Source organism: Oryctolagus cuniculus, chromosome 4, assembly GCF_964237555.1.
Source record: "Oryctolagus cuniculus chromosome 4, mOryCun1.1, whole genome shotgun sequence".
Classification (NCBI taxonomy): Eukaryota; Metazoa; Chordata; class Mammalia; order Lagomorpha; family Leporidae; genus Oryctolagus; species Oryctolagus cuniculus.
The window spans coordinates 25896887-25914794 of record NC_091435.1 but is presented as its reverse complement, the minus strand read 5'-3'; the positions used below and the strand labels follow the sequence as shown (position 1 = coordinate 25914794).

At 36.5% G+C, this 17908-nt stretch overlaps 1 pseudogene; it reads right to left on the bottom strand.

Annotated features, from left to right (window-relative positions):
• LOC100352523 (replication factor C subunit 1 pseudogene) overlaps positions 1-13886 on the bottom strand; it is a 170420-nt pseudogene extending 156534 nt beyond the window's left edge.
• Positions 13887-17908: the final 4022 nt, after the last annotated feature.

Genomic DNA, 17908 nt, shown 5'->3' with positions numbered 1-17908 from the left:
AATCGAAAATGAATCTTGATGTGAATGGAAGGGGAGAGGGAGTGGGAAAGGGGAGGGTTGTGGGTGGGAGGGACGGTATGGGGGGGAAGCCATTGTAATCCATAAGTCGTACTTTGGAAATTTATATTCATTAAATAAAAGTTTAAAAAATATATGTAATAGTTTTGAAATAAATATATATATATGAAATCTGAAAGAAAAATATATTTCCCAGAATTTGCCATGTATTCGTTATCTTTGCCTATTCATTGCATAACTTATTTTGTGCAGATATAATGTCCCAGGTCTTCTAAGTTCACAGGCAATTGGAAGCTGATAGTAATTATGGTGACACACTTTCTCCCTTCACAATGCATTCAAAATTCTGAGCACATTCACGCTCTTCCTTACATAGTTTGTAAATTTGCTTGCTATTTTCTCACAATTCTGGGGCATGATATTGAAGTGAATCCTGTACTAAGTTCCTTTTGATGACTCTCTCTGTGATTTGGAGGTGTTTCTCTCTTGTTAGCACCTTTGGCACTATCTTCTGAGGATGTGGGACACCAGAGTCTCCTTCTGTTTCCACATTTCCTCCTCTCGCAACTAAATTTGTCAAGTTAGATAAGAAGCCACTCTTAGAGGCTAACTCAAGTTTAATTAACTTTAAAAAACCCTATCTCTAAAAACAGTCACATTCTGAGGACTACAGGATAAAGACTTCAACATGTGAATTGTAGAGAAATATAACTTAGCTTCTCCACCTGGTTTTTTAATAGCCATATTCTAAAATGTTCATCTCATCAGGGCTACACTTTGAAAAGATAATGTGTCAGGGAAGTGTCCATAACTACAATAATATGGATTCAGTGACAGATGAACTGAGAAGCCATGAGTCAGGATATCTAGCAAATGTAGGCTTTCCCCATCTTTGCATCATCCTCAGGGACTAGAGACTGTGTGATCTTCTGACAATAAAGCATAGATATACAGTCCAGTGTAGGGAATTCTATAGGGTAAGCATAACATATCCATAACATAACTAATCCACTGAAGGACACGCCAGTTTCAAATCTGGGTGCAAGGCTGTCTGGATTGCTTTCTAGCTCTTTTCAAGAGCTGTGCAGAAATACAGATGTCTTAGGAATTGAAGTTTTAGTTTCACAGGAATGAAAATGGTGATGTCACTCTCAGGGAAGGATATGTTGTGACCCTGGTCCCACAAAGCACAAAGAAGAAAAGTCCAAACCAGGTCTTTTAAATCAAATTATAAAAGTGCATTTGGGCTGGCGCTGTGATGTAGTGGGTAAACGGCTGCCTGCAGTGCCAAGCATCTCGTATAAGCACCAGTTCGAGTCCCACCTGCTCCACTTCTGATCCATCTCTCTGCTATGATCTGGGAAAGGAGTGGAAGATGGAGCAAGTCCTTGGGCCCCTGCACCAGCATGGGAGACCCAGAAGAAGGTCCTGTCTCCTGGCTTTGGATCAGCACAGCTCCAGCCATTATGTCCAATTGGGGAGTGAACCAGAGAAGGGAAGACATCTCTCTCTCTCTGCCTTTCCTTCTCTCTCTGTGTAACTCTGACTTTCAAATAAATAAATAAATCTTTAAAAACAAACAAACAATAAAGTGCATCAGAAAGTGTTTGATTCAGTTTATTATGCACATATAGCATGAAAGGAGAGTTATAGTTACAAGCTTGCTCTCTCTACCACACCGCAAAGGATAACATTGAAACTAAGGGAATCAGATGACTACAGTGGGAGCTGTGGAAACCTCTTCTCATAGTCAGTTCTCTACTTTGATTCAGGTTAAGAGCTTTATAGCCTGCAGCTAGATTCTCAGGTGCAGGGGGAAATTTTTCTTCTAAACCATGGAGACAAAGAGGAACTATTTCATGATAACCTCTGATAGAAAAAAAGGGATGAACTAGAGATGGCTTTGTGGCTTTCCTTCCTACCCCATTCAGGGAGGATCAAAATGCATCCTTAGATAACAATGATTTAAATTTTTGTCCATATAATCAATATGGATACACGCAAGGTCATCACAGCATCATTCCCCTAGAGATCCCTCCATCTTATTGTGTTTGGAAGCCAAAGTGAAGCCTTAGAGACATTTTCAAACAGTCATACTCCTTTATTATAGTTATGATAACTCAAGTAAATACTAAGTCATCATACCCCTGATGCATATGCAGAAGAAATTATTTCTGGGTACTGATTTGAATTGCAACATAAAAAATGAATATTGTGCATAGAAAATTTGATCCTCAGGTCACAAAATAACTAATTTTAAGAAAAAATCAAGTGTAAGTTTGAAAACAAATGTTTATTAACAAAGATGGTCTATTACTTCTCTCTTTCATCTCACTGTAACATTACTGTCAGGAATTCGATCATGCTGCGGTAAATTTTTGGATTCTTTATTTAAAAATACAAGTTATAACAGACGTTTTAAGTTTCAAAAACCAAAGTCCCTTTAAAGTCATTCTTCATTAAATTATTAAGTGTTGGCAAAAAGTTTGAGCAATATCATTAACAGCGGTATCTGTGGATTGTTTTTCCCCTTCATGTAAATCATAGCAAATTGTAATGATGCTGTAGGTCACACAGGGTGTCTGGAGGGTAGAACTTTGAAAGCAACCAAGGAATTTTTATGGATGGAAAAGTGCTGTTCTACATTTCATTCTAAAATGAAAAAACACAAGATTGGCATCATCATACTGAGACTAAAATAGACTCATTCAACAAAATGTCTTTCCAGTTGTGGCATGTGTTTTATCTGATTTTTCAAAATGTAAAAAACTTAATCTTCTTTACTGTCATAACAGCTTGCAATTTTGAAAATACATATTCACACAGATAATTAATGTCATTAACCAGATGATCATATCATTTGAGTTCATCCCCTTTGCAAGCTAAGAAAAAAAGTACATCATATCATAGTACCTTTTTTACTGAAACATTGCAGAATAGACTATTTTAATGAGCTATATTGCTCAAGAGATACGAAAATAGAGTACTAAGAGTCAGCCTGGGAATACACAATGAGGTTTAGTCACATTGCTTATTCAACATCATACCCCATGGCTTCTAACTAAATCTGTACTATATTTGTCATTAACAGCAGAACAAGCACACAGTAGAAAAAGAAGAGAATCATTAAACAGTTGGAAGAGATTGGTATTGACCATCTAATACACAGATTTGTAATAAGAGAGGCAAAAATCAAGAGATCTGCAATGAGGCCCAGTGAAGTGATAGAAGAAAGCACTAGATATTCTACTCATACATGTTCTGTTACATTTTTAGTTTATTTTTTCACTTTCCAATGTATGTACTTATTATTAGTCCATGAATATAATTGTGCCTTGAATCATCAAACATGTACATAATTTAGAAAGATACAGTTTATGTTCACTGGGTATACTGAATTATCTTTGCACATTAAAATGAAAAACTAAATAAATTTAGGAAACTTCTGCTAGGCTAATCATTAAGTCATTATTCATTTTGTGCTGGGAGAGAAAATGTAAACAAAATCATACTACTTATACTACAGATGATTATGTAGTCAAAATAATCAAATATTTAAAATAATTAAATATTTTTAAAATTTTAAGGAGAGGAAAATGCCTAATTTGTGGCTAATTTGACCTAATTTGAACCTTAAACATTGAATACATGTAACAAATTATCACACTGTTTGCCATCAATATGTACAATTAAAATAATTATGAAACATTCAGTGGTCCAAAAAATATATTGGTTATAACCAAGGAATTCAAAAGCCAATTGTGTTTTTTTGTTTTTGATTCTATTTTTGTGTTTTTGTTTTAGACAACAATACACTTATGGTATTTCATCAAAGTCAACTTTCAAAATTAATTTCCTATTGTACAATAACAAATTATCACAAATATTATACTTGATTTTAGCCAAAAGGCCAAGAAGTGATAAATTATCAAAATTTGGTGGCTTGAATCAACACATTCTGTAATTGTAGGCTTTTACTCCTTTGTGGGTCAGATGATCCCACTGGTGCTGGGTTCTCTGGATCCTCCAATTCCTTGATTTCCCAGGATTCTGCTCCTTGAGTCATCTCTCTCTTCCTCTGCCTTCACAGCTAGAAGTGTTACATCTTCACATATCATTATCTGGCTCTCTGCTCCATCGATTACTTTGCCTTCTGTCTAAACGTCACCTATGTGATTACAGTGATCCCATCTGAATAATCCAGGATAATCTTCTCATCTCTAGTTCTTTAGCGTGATCACATCTGCAAATTCCATTCTGTTATATTAGGTTACATTCACAGAGTTTGGGAGGTAAAGCATAAATAACATCTCTCTTTGGTGGCCATTATTCAAAGACTATTTTAAGCTGTTAAAATCTTCCCAATAAAAATACTTTTATTATGTCTTGCCATGCACTCAAAAAAAAATCTGCTTTATTCTGTTCAAAAATCTCCTTTGACAATGATTATATACAAATATGTATATATATATGTATATTACACAAATATATATACATGCATGTGCATATTTGGCTTGATCCTATTTTTTGTTCTTCAAAATTCACAAGAAGAATCTTTGAAATCTATGAAAAAAATTTTAAATGGTGTAAAATATACTCAATTTTCAATTTAAATATACAAGAATAGTCACAGATATGTGTTTCAAATAAAAACAGTAAGGTTATATATGCCAATAGTCTGTATCTGTCAGTTAAATTAAAAGAGATAAGCAAAACATTAGTCTAAAATTTGTTTGTATTTATTTGAAAGAGAAGAGAGAAAAATGTCTTTCACCTATTTGTTTATTCTCTGGAAAGCCACAACAACCAGGATTGGGCCAGGCCAACACCTGGAGCTAGGAACTCCATCTGGGTCTCCCATACAAATTACCCGGATCCAAGCACTTGAGCCATCATCTGTTGCCTCCCAGGTTGCACATCTGCAGCAAACTTGATTGGAAGTGGAGGCAGACTTAATTCCAGGCACTTCACTACAAGATTAAGACATCAAAAGGTGAACCATAACCCTCTGTACCACAACACGAGCTCCAACAAAAATTTTAACATGATAAAATCCTGTACTGAATTTTCTTTTTTGTGTGTGTGTGTGTGTGTGTGTTTAACTTTTATTTAATGAATATAAATTTCCAAAGTACGACTTATGGATTACAATGGCTTCCCCCCCATACCGTCCTTCCCACCCACAACCCTCCCCTTTCCCACTCCCTCTCCCCTTCCATTCACATCAAGATTCATTTTCGATTATCTTAATATACAGAAGATCAGCTTAGTATACATTAAGTATGGATTTCAACAGTTTGCTCCCACACAGAAACATAAAGTGAAAAATAATAGATGATTTTTTTTAAAATGATGATGAAATCAGAGCAGACCTATTGTCATGTTTAATCCCAGTGAGAGTCAAGTTGGGAATTGATAATTGCTTTTTTTTTTTTTTTTACAGAGGATCAGTTTAGTATGCATTAAGTAAGGATTTCAACAGTTTGCACCCCCATAGAAACACAAAGTGAAATATATTGTTTGAGTACTCGTTATAGCATTAAATCTCAATGCACAGCACATTAAGGACAGAGATCCTACATGAGGAGTAAGTGCACAGTGACTCCTGTTGTTGACTTTACCAATTGACACTCCTGTCTATGGCATCAGTAATCTCCCTATGCTCCAGTCATGAGTTTCCAAGGCTATGGAAGCCCTCTGAGTTCTCCGACTCTTATCTTGTTTAGACAAGGTCATAGTCAAAGTGGAGGTTCTCTCCTCCCTTCGGAGAAAGGTACCTCCTTCTTTGAAGACCTGTTCTTTCCACTGGGATCTCACTCACAGAGATCTTTTGCCAGAATGTCTTGGCTTTCCATGCCTGAAATACTCTCATGAGCTTTTCAGCCAGCTCCGAATGCCTTTAGGGCTGATTCTGAGGCCAGAGTGCTATTTAGGACATCTGCCATTCTATGAGTCTGCTGAGTATCTCACTTCCCATGTTGGATCACTCTCCCCTTTATTTACTCCATCGGTTAGCGTTAGCAGGTACTAGACTTGTCTATGTGCTCCCTTTGACTCCCAGTCCCTCCACCATGACCAACTGTGAACTGAAACTGATCACCTGGAACAGTGAGATGGCATTGGTACATGCCACCTCGATGGGATTGAATTGGAATCCCCTGAATTTTCTTTGTAGGGAAGTTGGATTCCAAGACACACTCAAAATTCATAACCAACAACTGCAGTTCTGAATGCTGGAGAAGTGCTAAATATATCTGTAGAACTTAAGTTCAACCCAGGCCATAGATTGCGTAGTCACTGAAACTATCTGCTCTTCTAAGAAGAACCTCTTTGGGCTCTGATTCTACCCTCTACTCCAAATGCATTCCTTTCTTAGGAAAACTCCACATATTTCATCATTGGCAATGACTCAGGATAAACCTTAAGTTATACATCTTTGAAGCTGAAAAATGAAGAGAAAATTCAGAAAAAAAAATCCATGGAAGTCTTCTTTTGGGAGGGGAGGTAGGTTATTGGTTTATATGAAAGAGTGACAAGAGACAGAGAGAAATCATCCATCAATTGATTCACTCCCCAAATGCAGGCATGGGCAGGGCTGGGCCAAGCCAAAGCCAGAAGCCTAGAACTCCAGCCAGATCTCCCACTTGGGCCACCATCTGCTGCTTTCCCTGGTACATGAGTTGAATCAGAAGCAGAGCAATCTGGATTTGAACCGTCACTCTGGTATGGAAGGCAGGTGTTGCAGGTGGCAGTTTAGTTTGGTGCACTACAATGCCAGCTCCCCAAATGGCAGTCCTTAAAGATGCAATTTTCACCCATGCATTCTATCCAGTTTCTTAAATGTAGCCTATCAAATATCTAAGAATTAGTATTGTTAGGTTCACATGGATAGATATAGTTTGAGAGATATAGGTATAAAAATGTAGATAGGTATAATGCTTATGAATATACTTAAGGCAATGTGCAAATGTTTTCAGCTCAAACAAAAAGATGGAAACTATAGCATTTGTATCTTGTTCCTTTGTGTATTAATTTACAATCAGAATAAATTCAATATAACCTGTATTAGTGCAGCTCGCTCTGTGTACCTGGCATCATGCTAAGAGATAATGAGCACAACCCCATCTCAAAGAGTTCCCAGTCCAGCTGAGAGAAAGCCACACTGGTAAACAATCATAATACAAAGGAGAATATAATAACTGCAATGATAAAGATACAAAAGTGCAGAAAATTTTTCTGAACTGAAATTTGAGATCGAAATAGAAAAACAATTATCCTTTTTCACTAATTCTTGTAATGAAACAATGCAGCAAGAAGTTTTTAAAATTATTGCTTTGCTACTTGCTAAGTGTTTAGGGCTCATAAAAAGCATGAGAAGTTTATGTAAATTCTAAATTAGAGAATGAGTCATAATGGAAGGGTTTCAATGCTGATAAAGAATCAGAAACAGGCAAAATAGGAGGAGAAGGAAGCGAAGGAGGCAGAAGAGTAGGAGGTGAAAAGATTAGGAAAGAGGCAAACGAGGAGCAGAAACAGAAGAGGAAAGGGAAGCAGGAAATAGGGAAGAAAGAAGGCTGGGGAGAGGAAGCAGGAAAAGCAGCAGCAGGAGCAGGAGGACTGGTGCAAAGTGAGGCAGGGTCTAGGGTTTTGCCAAAGACGTAACCAACTGACAAATTCTAAAAGTACCATTCAGTGAGATTTCTAGACTGGACTGTAAGCTGGGTACGTTTTGCTAATTCATTTGTATGATACTTCTTCCAGTCTTAAACTAATACTCTTTCTTAATGTCTCTGTTTTTGTCTATGGTCTATCTTCAGGAAAATTTCAAAGCGTGTATAAGATCATCTGTGGTTTTGCTTACGAGAAAATGCCTTTTATTTTCACATGTAAAAGAAAGTTTCGGTAGTTATAAAAATTTGATAATTTTGAAATTATGGCCAATATAATTTTCATTTCCTTGGAGAATTTATTTTTATGTTTTTCTTATTGTCATAATAAGCTCTCAATAGTATTAACAGTATTAACCATGAGCTTTAAGAAATGGTTTTTTTAGTTTAGTGCATTTACTTCTTTTGAAAAATATTTAGGCTTATGCCATCATCACCCCATTTTAAAATAAGAAGACTGAATCACAAAGAGTATATTTACTTTACATAATGTAACTTTTAAAAGATTTATTTATTTATTTGAAAGGCAGAGTTAGAGATGCAGAGACCAAGAGAGAGAGAGAGAGAGAGAGAGAAACAGAGAGAGATTTCTTCCATCTGCTTGTTCACTGCCCAAATGGCCTCAATGGCTAGAGCTGGGCTGATATGGTGTCAGGATCCCTGGAGCTTCTTCTGGATCGCCCATGTGAGCACTGGGGCCCAAGGACTTGGGTTATCTTCTATTGCTTTCCCAGGCACATTGACAGAGCTGGATAGGAAGTGGAGCAGTTGGGACTCAAACAAATTCCCATAGAGGATGCCGGCACTGCAGGCAGTGGCTTTACTCACTATGCCACAGCCCTGGTCCCTACATAATGTCATTTTTTAAAAGATTTACTGCATTTACTTGAGAATAAGGGTGACAGAGTGGAGGAGAGACAGAGAAAAATAGATATTCCATCCATTGGTTCACTCCACAAATGGAGGCAACAGGCAGGGCTAGGCCAGTGGGAATCCAGGAGCCCAGAACTTCATCCAGATCTCTAATGTGGGAGGTAGGGACCCAAGCCCCTACCACTCAGAGTACACTCTGTGTAGCCCCTACTTACACAGAGTTACATCATCCACTGCCTTCCCAGGCTTATTAGCTGAGAACTGGAATGGAAGCAAAGCAACCAGGACTCAAACTGGCACTCTGATAAAGGATTATGACATCATAGACAGTGATTTAAACCATTGGGCCAAAATGCCAGCACCTTTGTATTATCATATCAAAAGTCAGTGACTTATTCAAGAAAATTAAAATATGTTGCACTAACAAATAATTCTCCAAATCCCCAAAGTTTACTTTATATAAAATTCAAGTGCAAAGACAAAATACAGCAAGGTAGCTCTAATTTTTATGTTGATTCAAAATTCAGGACTATGATCTGATGGCCAAACCTATGATTACATTGGCATTGTTGTATGGGAAGAAAGTGCAAAAAGATCTCGTCTTGGTAGTTAAATGATTCTGTCAGCGGTGACACAAATGAATCCAATCTCTGAACAATTTATATGGCCCTTACTGCAAATATGGTGATAGGAAAGAATAACGTATCATACAGTCAGGAGTAGAGAGTTAGTTATGGTAATATTTCCTTGCAAGAATCTATTACAATGGCATGACCAGCATTCCAAGTCCAAATAGCCTAGTTCCAGAGGCCTCTTAAACTCTTTGCTAAATTGCCCCGAAATGTATATTTTTTTTCTTATTATTATAATTTAAATCAAGATAAGGATGATGCAATTATTTAAGCCTTTTATTTTAAGCTACTATGTTGTGATATTATTCTAAGAGTTGTGAACACTGTAATCAACAAATCCCTTGAATTTATAGTTTTAAGCACTCTCTGCTTTTCATTGTGAGAGTTCATTTCAATCTGAGTCCTTCTGCCTATATGAATTTCATTGCTGCTTTCTATGTGTTTGATAACCTCTTTTCTTTACTCACTTTATCAATTCTATTTTCCCATCAAATGTATGACACACTTAAAGTAAAAGTCCTTCCAATCAAGTTATGACATTTATGATGACTTCCCTCCTTATTTCAACAATGTTAGCATTTAAAAATTGACATTATATTTTATATAATGAAGTACAGCATGATTTTAATTATTGCTGTTTAATCCTTATTTACTACATAACAGAGCTGTCATTTCTCAATTTGATTTCTGTTTTCTTGACTTAATATGTATGTCTATCTTTTTCCTTTGTATCTGTTGATCTCCCTTAAATTTTGGGAGAACTCAATGTATTCCAAATTTTAATCTTCTTGGCCCATATCTAAATTAATTTACTTTAAAAGGTTTCTCTAATTCTTTTGAGTTATTTATCTTCCTCTTGATCTCATCTTGTCTGGTTTACATTTTAGTTATATTAAACACCCTTTATGGTGTCTTCCCAATGTGCAAATACCTTGTTTTACTGTAGTTGACAGTAAAATGAACCCATTAGATCCTACTTCAAGGAAGAACATGTGGTGCACCTGTAGAAAATGCAGTCTAGTCAATACCCGACTGACATATCTCTCAGGGTATCCTTTAACTACAAAAGTCTGCCTTGCCTCAGATTATGTGGTTCCTGGAACAATACACATCTGATTATAAGCAGGAGCACAACTGCCCACTCATCTTAGTTAAAGAGCGGCTAACATAACAGATGTTATTTATGCCATTCTTTCCCAAGGCTTTGATGAGCCTTCACTGTAATTCCACTCATCCTTCTTCCCAATCACACTTCTTCTTATTCCTTTTCACAAATATTGATCCTTAGAAATACTTATAATTTAAGAAGTGTGAGTGTATGTAACCAGAGAATCAGCCTGCAACAAGAATGACACACATCTTCAATCTCATCACAGGGTTACTTTAGCCTTACCATTCCTATTATAATCATATTTCCATTTGGAAATCTTATAAAATATCATATTGATTGATTGCATCAATGAGAGATCATGATTATAAGGCTGGGTAATCTATACATGATTAATACACAGATGAATATGAAAAGACCTATGTGCTATGTGCTACAGGCTGGTTTCAAACACAGACAATTAAAAGAATTTTGATATTCGTTAAACTTTTAGAGGTATAGAGGTTAAGAGTATTTGTGTATGTGTGGGAACACATCCTAGGAACATGACTATCTTTTAGTTTGTATACTTTTGATAAGCAAGCCTACCATGTTTACATACTATCCGAATTTAGAAAAAGGTTTGTAGGACATCCAGTCTACAGAATAAGTAGCCCAGCCATATTAGCTATGGTAAGTCAAGATTCCTGTGATGTAGGAAGTATCAATGGCATGAAATGTGGTGTTTGGTGTAAGATCCAGCCAGAAAAATCCTAATAAAGATCATTGAAGTTCTTAATCAAGATGATACTAGCAATAGCAAAGAATTATAAATGCTATGAAAAAAATATTCTGGACATAAACTAGTTTCAGAAGGAATACCAAACTCTGTATCAGTGAGGATTCTCCAAAGAAACAGAACCAATAGGATATATATATATATATATATAGACACACACACCAATAGGAGATACATAAATATGTATGTATACATATGTATACTCACATGCACACACATACATATATACACACGCAAAGGGACTTTACAGAATTTAAGGCAAAATGAATTGAAAGATAATGCAGGAGTGGGCATTTTGTCTAGCTGTTAAAATTGGCACGTGAGGCACACACATCCCATATCAGAGTGCCTGGGTTTGCATCCTGGTTCTGCTTCCAGCTTCCTGCACATATACACCCTGGGAGTCAGCAAACGACGATCAAGTAATCGGGCCCCTGGCATCCATGTGGAAGATCCAGACTGAGTTTCCAGTTCCTGACTTTGATCTGGGCCAAGCCTTGGTATTGTAGGCATTTATGGAATGGAGCAGTGGTTGGGAGTCTTCTTATCCCTTTCTCTCTCTCTCTCTCTCTCTCTCTCTCAAAAATAAATAAAATAACTTTGGGGACATTTTTAAAAGAAGATATTTTCATCTTCTTTTAAAAATGTCCCCAAAGTTATTTTATGTTATGTTTGCTGGAGAATTTCCTCTTGTTGGAGGGATATCAGTTTCCAATTCTATTCATATCCTCAATTAATGAGGCACATTATAACAGGCAATTTGCTTTGCTCAGAGTCTACCGATTTAAATGTTAGTCTCATCCTACAACAGTCTCACAAAAATATCCAGCATAATATTTGACTATATGTCTGGGAACCATGACCAAGGCAAGTTGCCATAGAAACGCATCACACCATGGGATACCATGTGACCATGCTACCAGAGCCCATGGATAAACAAGTCCTGTCAGAGTCAGTAACTTATAAAAAAAGGTGTTCTCAGTAATGTATCTTAAAAACAAGATGGTACATTTGAAATTAAACCTTAACATAACGTAATGGCAGAAGTAAAATGCAGGAGCATAAAACTTAGGACCTATGACTTTCAATACTTATGGACTTACATAGTATTATTATGGACAATTAAAACTGGCCAGGTGGTCAAAGACTTTGAAATATAATAATTAGAAAGGACACTGTCAATTGGTAAAGTCAACAACAGGAGTCACTGTGCACTTACTCCTCATGTAGGATCTCTATCCTTAATGTGCTGTACATTGAGATTGAGACACTGTCAATTGGTAAAGTCAACAACAGGAGTCACTGTGCACTTACTCCTCATGTAGGATCTCTATCCTTAATGTGCTGTACATTGAGATTTAATGCTATAACGAGTACTCAAACAATATATTTCACTTTGTGTTTCTATGGGGGTGCAAACTGTTGAAATCCTTACTTAATGCATACTAAACTGATCCTCTGTAAAAAAAAAAAAAAAAAAAAAAAAAAATTATCAATTCCCAACTTGACTCTCACTGGGATTAAACATGACAATAGGTCTGCTCTGATTTCATCATCATTTAAAAAAATCATCTATTATTTTTCACTTTATGTTTCTGTGTGGGAGCAAACTGTTGAAATCCATACTTAATGTATACTAAGCTGATCTTCTGTATATTAAGATAATCGAAAATGAATCTTGATGTGAATGGAAGGGGAGAGGGAGTGGGAAAGGGGAGGGTTGTGGGTGGGAGAGACGGTATGGGGGGGAAGCCATTGTAATCCATAAGTCGTACTTTGGAAAATTATATGCATTAAATAAAAGTTTAAAAAAAAAAAGCCATCATGTCAACACAAAAAAAAAAAAAAAAAAAAAAGAAAGGACACAGTCAGAGGAGATTGGAGAAACCCTCTAATACTTGTCTCCTCAAAGATACATCAAATTGAACAGACACTGACACATAAAACCACCTTCCTATGATAAAAGGAAAAGAGGCGAGAGATCACTGTACCTGATTTTAGCATTAAGATAAGAAAGGTTCATTAACGTAAGCAGAGGGCTAGAGATGCAAGTTTCACTTCTGAAAATCTAAGCAGCACAGTATGGATAAAGATACCTCCTGCTTAAGGGAGGCAGAATTAAGCATAAGATTTGGACTTGGAACCCATAAAGAGTCATATCAGTGTAAAACTCAGTAGCGGGCAGAGACCCACACCTTTACCCCTAGATGAGTATCTGAGACTGGAGTCTCTGGATCCACATTACCCTGTCAACCACTATTAACTTGGTAGTTAAGGAACTAACTCAACTACCATTTCTCCAATTTCATGCAGTACAATGAAGTTTACATCTGCTACAGAATAAGACAGGAAAGTAAGATAGAACTTTGGAAATCAATGCTGGGACTACAATCCTGAAGCCTAACATTAGACATAAAGTAATGGCCCTGTCATCAGGGAGGTGCTTGTGCATAGAGCCTCTGGATTCACCCCAGTGTCAGGTGGAGACCCACAGACCCAGTGGGATAGACTCATATTCTGGACAACCTAATCACTGATTGGATGCAAGACTTGTCTCAGACAAATGCAGCACAGCAACACCCAGGCCATGGAAGTGTGGTTCATAGCCTGCCCAAGTGCAGCATTTGTTTCAGCAGCTGTAGGTTTGATCCAGGGTTGTAACATTTGTGACCATGATTTTGCTCACTCCATCTCTTACTGAAACCTAGGTAGTACATCACGGAGTCATTCTCCAGTTGGAGGAAGAGAAGGGCTGTAAGATAAATTGCTTCTTTGGGGCCAAGGGGCAGTTTCTCAACTGTGAGTCCCATAATAAGGCAGAATCCCACAGAATCTGGTGAATCAATTAACAAAAAACACGGGTCAGTCCCATTCGTGCTGGACAGACTCGTTTTAGGCACTTTTGCAGTCCATCTTAATAGTGTACCAATAATGAATCTGTGACAAACTTGCACTTGGGAATCTCTGGTCCTGAAACCATGAAAAAAGACAATTTTATTTATTATCTATTGGTAAAATAGTGGCAGTGACCAGAGGTTCAAAGAAAATAAATAGACTACTTGAAATTTCTACTAGGACAGGCACAAATAAAGGCAGACTATGAAGACTGCAATAAATACATAATCCTTCAGTATATTCAGTGTGCTCAGAGATTGTCATGCATGAAAAAATAACATTCTGGGAACCATGAATTCACCAGAACCAAGCCATGATCATTATACACATACATATACATATATGAGTTTATACAAATGAAAAGTCATTGAACTTCAAGAAATTACAAAGGGAAAAATCAATATTTATAAAAGAAACTTAATGCATTGAAAGAAGTAATTGGAAAATCAAATAAGGATGTTTAAGAAGTACATCAAATAAATGAAAAGCATGATAGAAGGAATCAATAGCAGATTTTTGACATAAGAATAAATGATTTGAAGACTGGTTATTTGAAACTACATATAGGAGAAAACAGGGGAATGAAGAGGAATAAGGAAAACCAACGGAGATTTTGGGACTGGATTATAAGAGCAAATATTCAGTCCTGGACAGACTTAAGAAAGTCAAAGTATAAAAACTTATTACAAGAGATGATAACAGAAAAATTCCCAAACCTAGAGAAAGGTACAGATATCCATGAACAGGAAGGTCAAGGTCAACAATTAGATACAATTCAACAGAGTCAACCCAAACATAATATAATCAAACTCTCAAAGGCTAACAATAAAAGAGAAGTCTCAAAATAGCAAAAAAGAAACAACACAATAGGGGGTTATGATTCACTGACAGCAGACTTCTCAGAAAAATCATACAGGTCAGCATGCAGTAAGATGAGATAGTCACAGTGTTTGAAGGGAAAGAAATGCCAACCAGAATACTGTACGCAGCTAAATTATCCTTTAGAAATGAAAAAGAGATAATAACCCACTCGAGATCAACAAAAGCTGAGAGAATTTATCACCATCAGATTTATCCTACAAAAATACCAAAGTGAGTTCTTTGAACTGAAAGAGAGAGACACTAAAATATAACAAGAAAGTATTTGACAGTATTACATTCACTGACAGAAGTAACTATACAGACAAGTATAGATTGCTCTAATAGTCTAAACAGGTTAATAGACTTTTAATATCTTTAGTAAAAAGAAGAAGACCAATAAAATAAATAGCAATAACTATATTAATGTGTTAAGAGATAGACAATAAATACTGAAGTAATATAGGACATCACAAACTTACAATAGAGGGAGAAATAAAATGCAAGTATAGAGTTTTTAATTAACTAATTCTTTATTCCTTTTTCTGCCTTTTTTCTGTCTTTTTTTAAAGATTTATCTGTTTGTTTGAAAGTCATAGTTAAACAGAGAATGAAAGAGAGGCAGAGAGTGAGAAAGAGGTCTTCTTCTATCTGCTGGTTCTCTCTCCAATTGGCCTCAACGGCCAGAGCTGCACCAATTCGAAGCCAGGAGCCAGGATCTTCTTTGGGGTCTCCCAGGGGTGTGCAGGGACCCAAGGCTTTGGGCCATCTTCCACTGCTTTCCCAGGCCATAGCAGAGGGCTGGTTCAGAAGTGGAGCAGCTGGGACTAGAACTGGCGCCCATATGGGATGCCGGCACAGTAGAAGGCTGCTTACAGCACCTGCCCCTTTTTTCTGTCTTAATGATCAGTGTCAAGTTGCTATCTTTAAAAAATAGCTTGTTATAACCAAAGGATATTTTGTAACTCTTGTTGTAACCACAAAACAAATACCTGTAATGCTCATGCTAAATTTTACTAGCAGCGAATCAAGACACTCTGCTAGAGAATCACTTCACCAAAAGGGAAGACATAAGTGGAAAAATAAAAGAAGTACCAAAATGAATAAATAAATAAGTAAATAATTACATAAATACATATATAGTAAATTAGTAACAAAATGTCAATAGTGTAACCATATATATTTATAATTTTCTTAAAAAGAAGCATACTAAATTCTCCAATTGAAAGACTAAGAATGACTAAATAGATCTTCAGAAGAAGACCAAACTATATGCTGTTTCTCTTTTTAGGATAAATAAGATTAATGAAAAATTATTAGTTAGACTATAAGCAAAAAGCTTTGAATAAGTAAAAACAGAGATGAAAAAGGAGCAACTAAATCAACTAATATCAACTAATGTTATAATCTAAAAGAAATGGTCAAATCACTAAACACACACAGTATACCAAGAGTGAATCATGATTTAATGAAAAGTCTGAACAGAGCAGTAATATATAGTGAATCAGTAATAAACAGTCTTTCACTTAAGAAATACTGAATCAGAACTTCATGACTGAGTTCTACCAAACTTTCAAAAAACTAATACCAAATCTCAGATTATTCCAAGAAATTTGATGTAGAGGGAATTCTTCCAACCTAATTCTATAAGACCAGCACTAAGAAAAGTACAGGCCAATAGCCCTAATAAACATAAATTCAAAAACTCCCTTGACAAAATACTGACAATATTTCATCCACAGCACTTCAAAAATATTCACCAAGATCAAGTGGGATTCATTACAGGGATGCCAAGATAACATGTGCAAATCAATGAACTACATCAACAAATGCATGGCATAAATAATGATAATTTCAATACACATGGAAAAAGCATTTGATAAAACTTAACATTTCAGAGGGCATCATGGACATCAGCTGTAGTGTCACTGTGGCCACTGGAGCTACAGTGACCTCCAGGGAAGCCATGTGCCTGCAGATTCGGAGATGCAACCTTGCATCCTTTGCTGATTCCAGGTCTGTGGAGAGGTGTTCAGAACTCAGGCTTGGGTTATGCTGGCACTTGGACTTGCCCTTGGAGGAAGTCCTGTCCTCCTGAAATCTGCAAATGCCTGTGCCCAATCTAACAGCCAGCTAGACAACAGCCCTACCTGCTTGTGCACCTGCTGTGCAGCCACCAGGCCCATATCAATTGCAGGTGCTAGAACCCAGCCCAGCAGCCAGCCAGTCCCTGGCCTTATCCTCTGGGGAATGTACCACACAACCACTGACCATCAGCTTCTACTGGCACCTGTGCACAGTGCAACAGTCAGGCAGGCAGTAACTTCAACTCTAGCAAAATTGTACCACATCTGTTCATTAATTAACACCTGCAGCATCAGTTACTGTAGATGTTGATGATGAGGTTTACAACTGAGGAAGCCACACAGAAAGTACAGTGCTGTGCATATCCTTATTCAAAGCCAACACACAAATTGAAACCATAGTCTCTCCCTAAATATAAAATTGGAAAACATTACTATTACAATAGTGAAGATATCAATGTAGCTATCAATGCAGAGACACAAGAAATTTAAAATAGGAAGTAACATGCCAGCTTCAAGGGAACACAATAATTTTTCAGAAACAGCTCAATAAATTAAAGAAATATCTGAAAGGGAATTTGATATAATAGCCTTAAGGATCCTCAGTGAGCTAGAGGAGTGTATCAACCAACACTTTAAAGAAAAACTCAATTCATAATTTTATATATTTGACAAAGGAAAAAAATATCACAGAAAAGAGCCAAACAGAAGTCTTGCAGCCAAAGAATTCAATGAACAAGGTAAATAAAATTCAGAGCTACAGCAAGAGACTGGACCAAGCAGAAAAAACAGGGTTTCTGAACTAAAATATAAGGCTTTTGGATTAGCCCAGTCAGAGGAAAATAAAGAAAATAGAATAAAAATTAATGAACACCAATGGGCCACAATTAAGCAAAGAAATACTCACATTAGATATATTCCAGAAGGAAAAGAGATGCATCAAGAATCCAAAAGCATATTTTATGAAATAATAACAGAGAACTTCCCAAGTCATA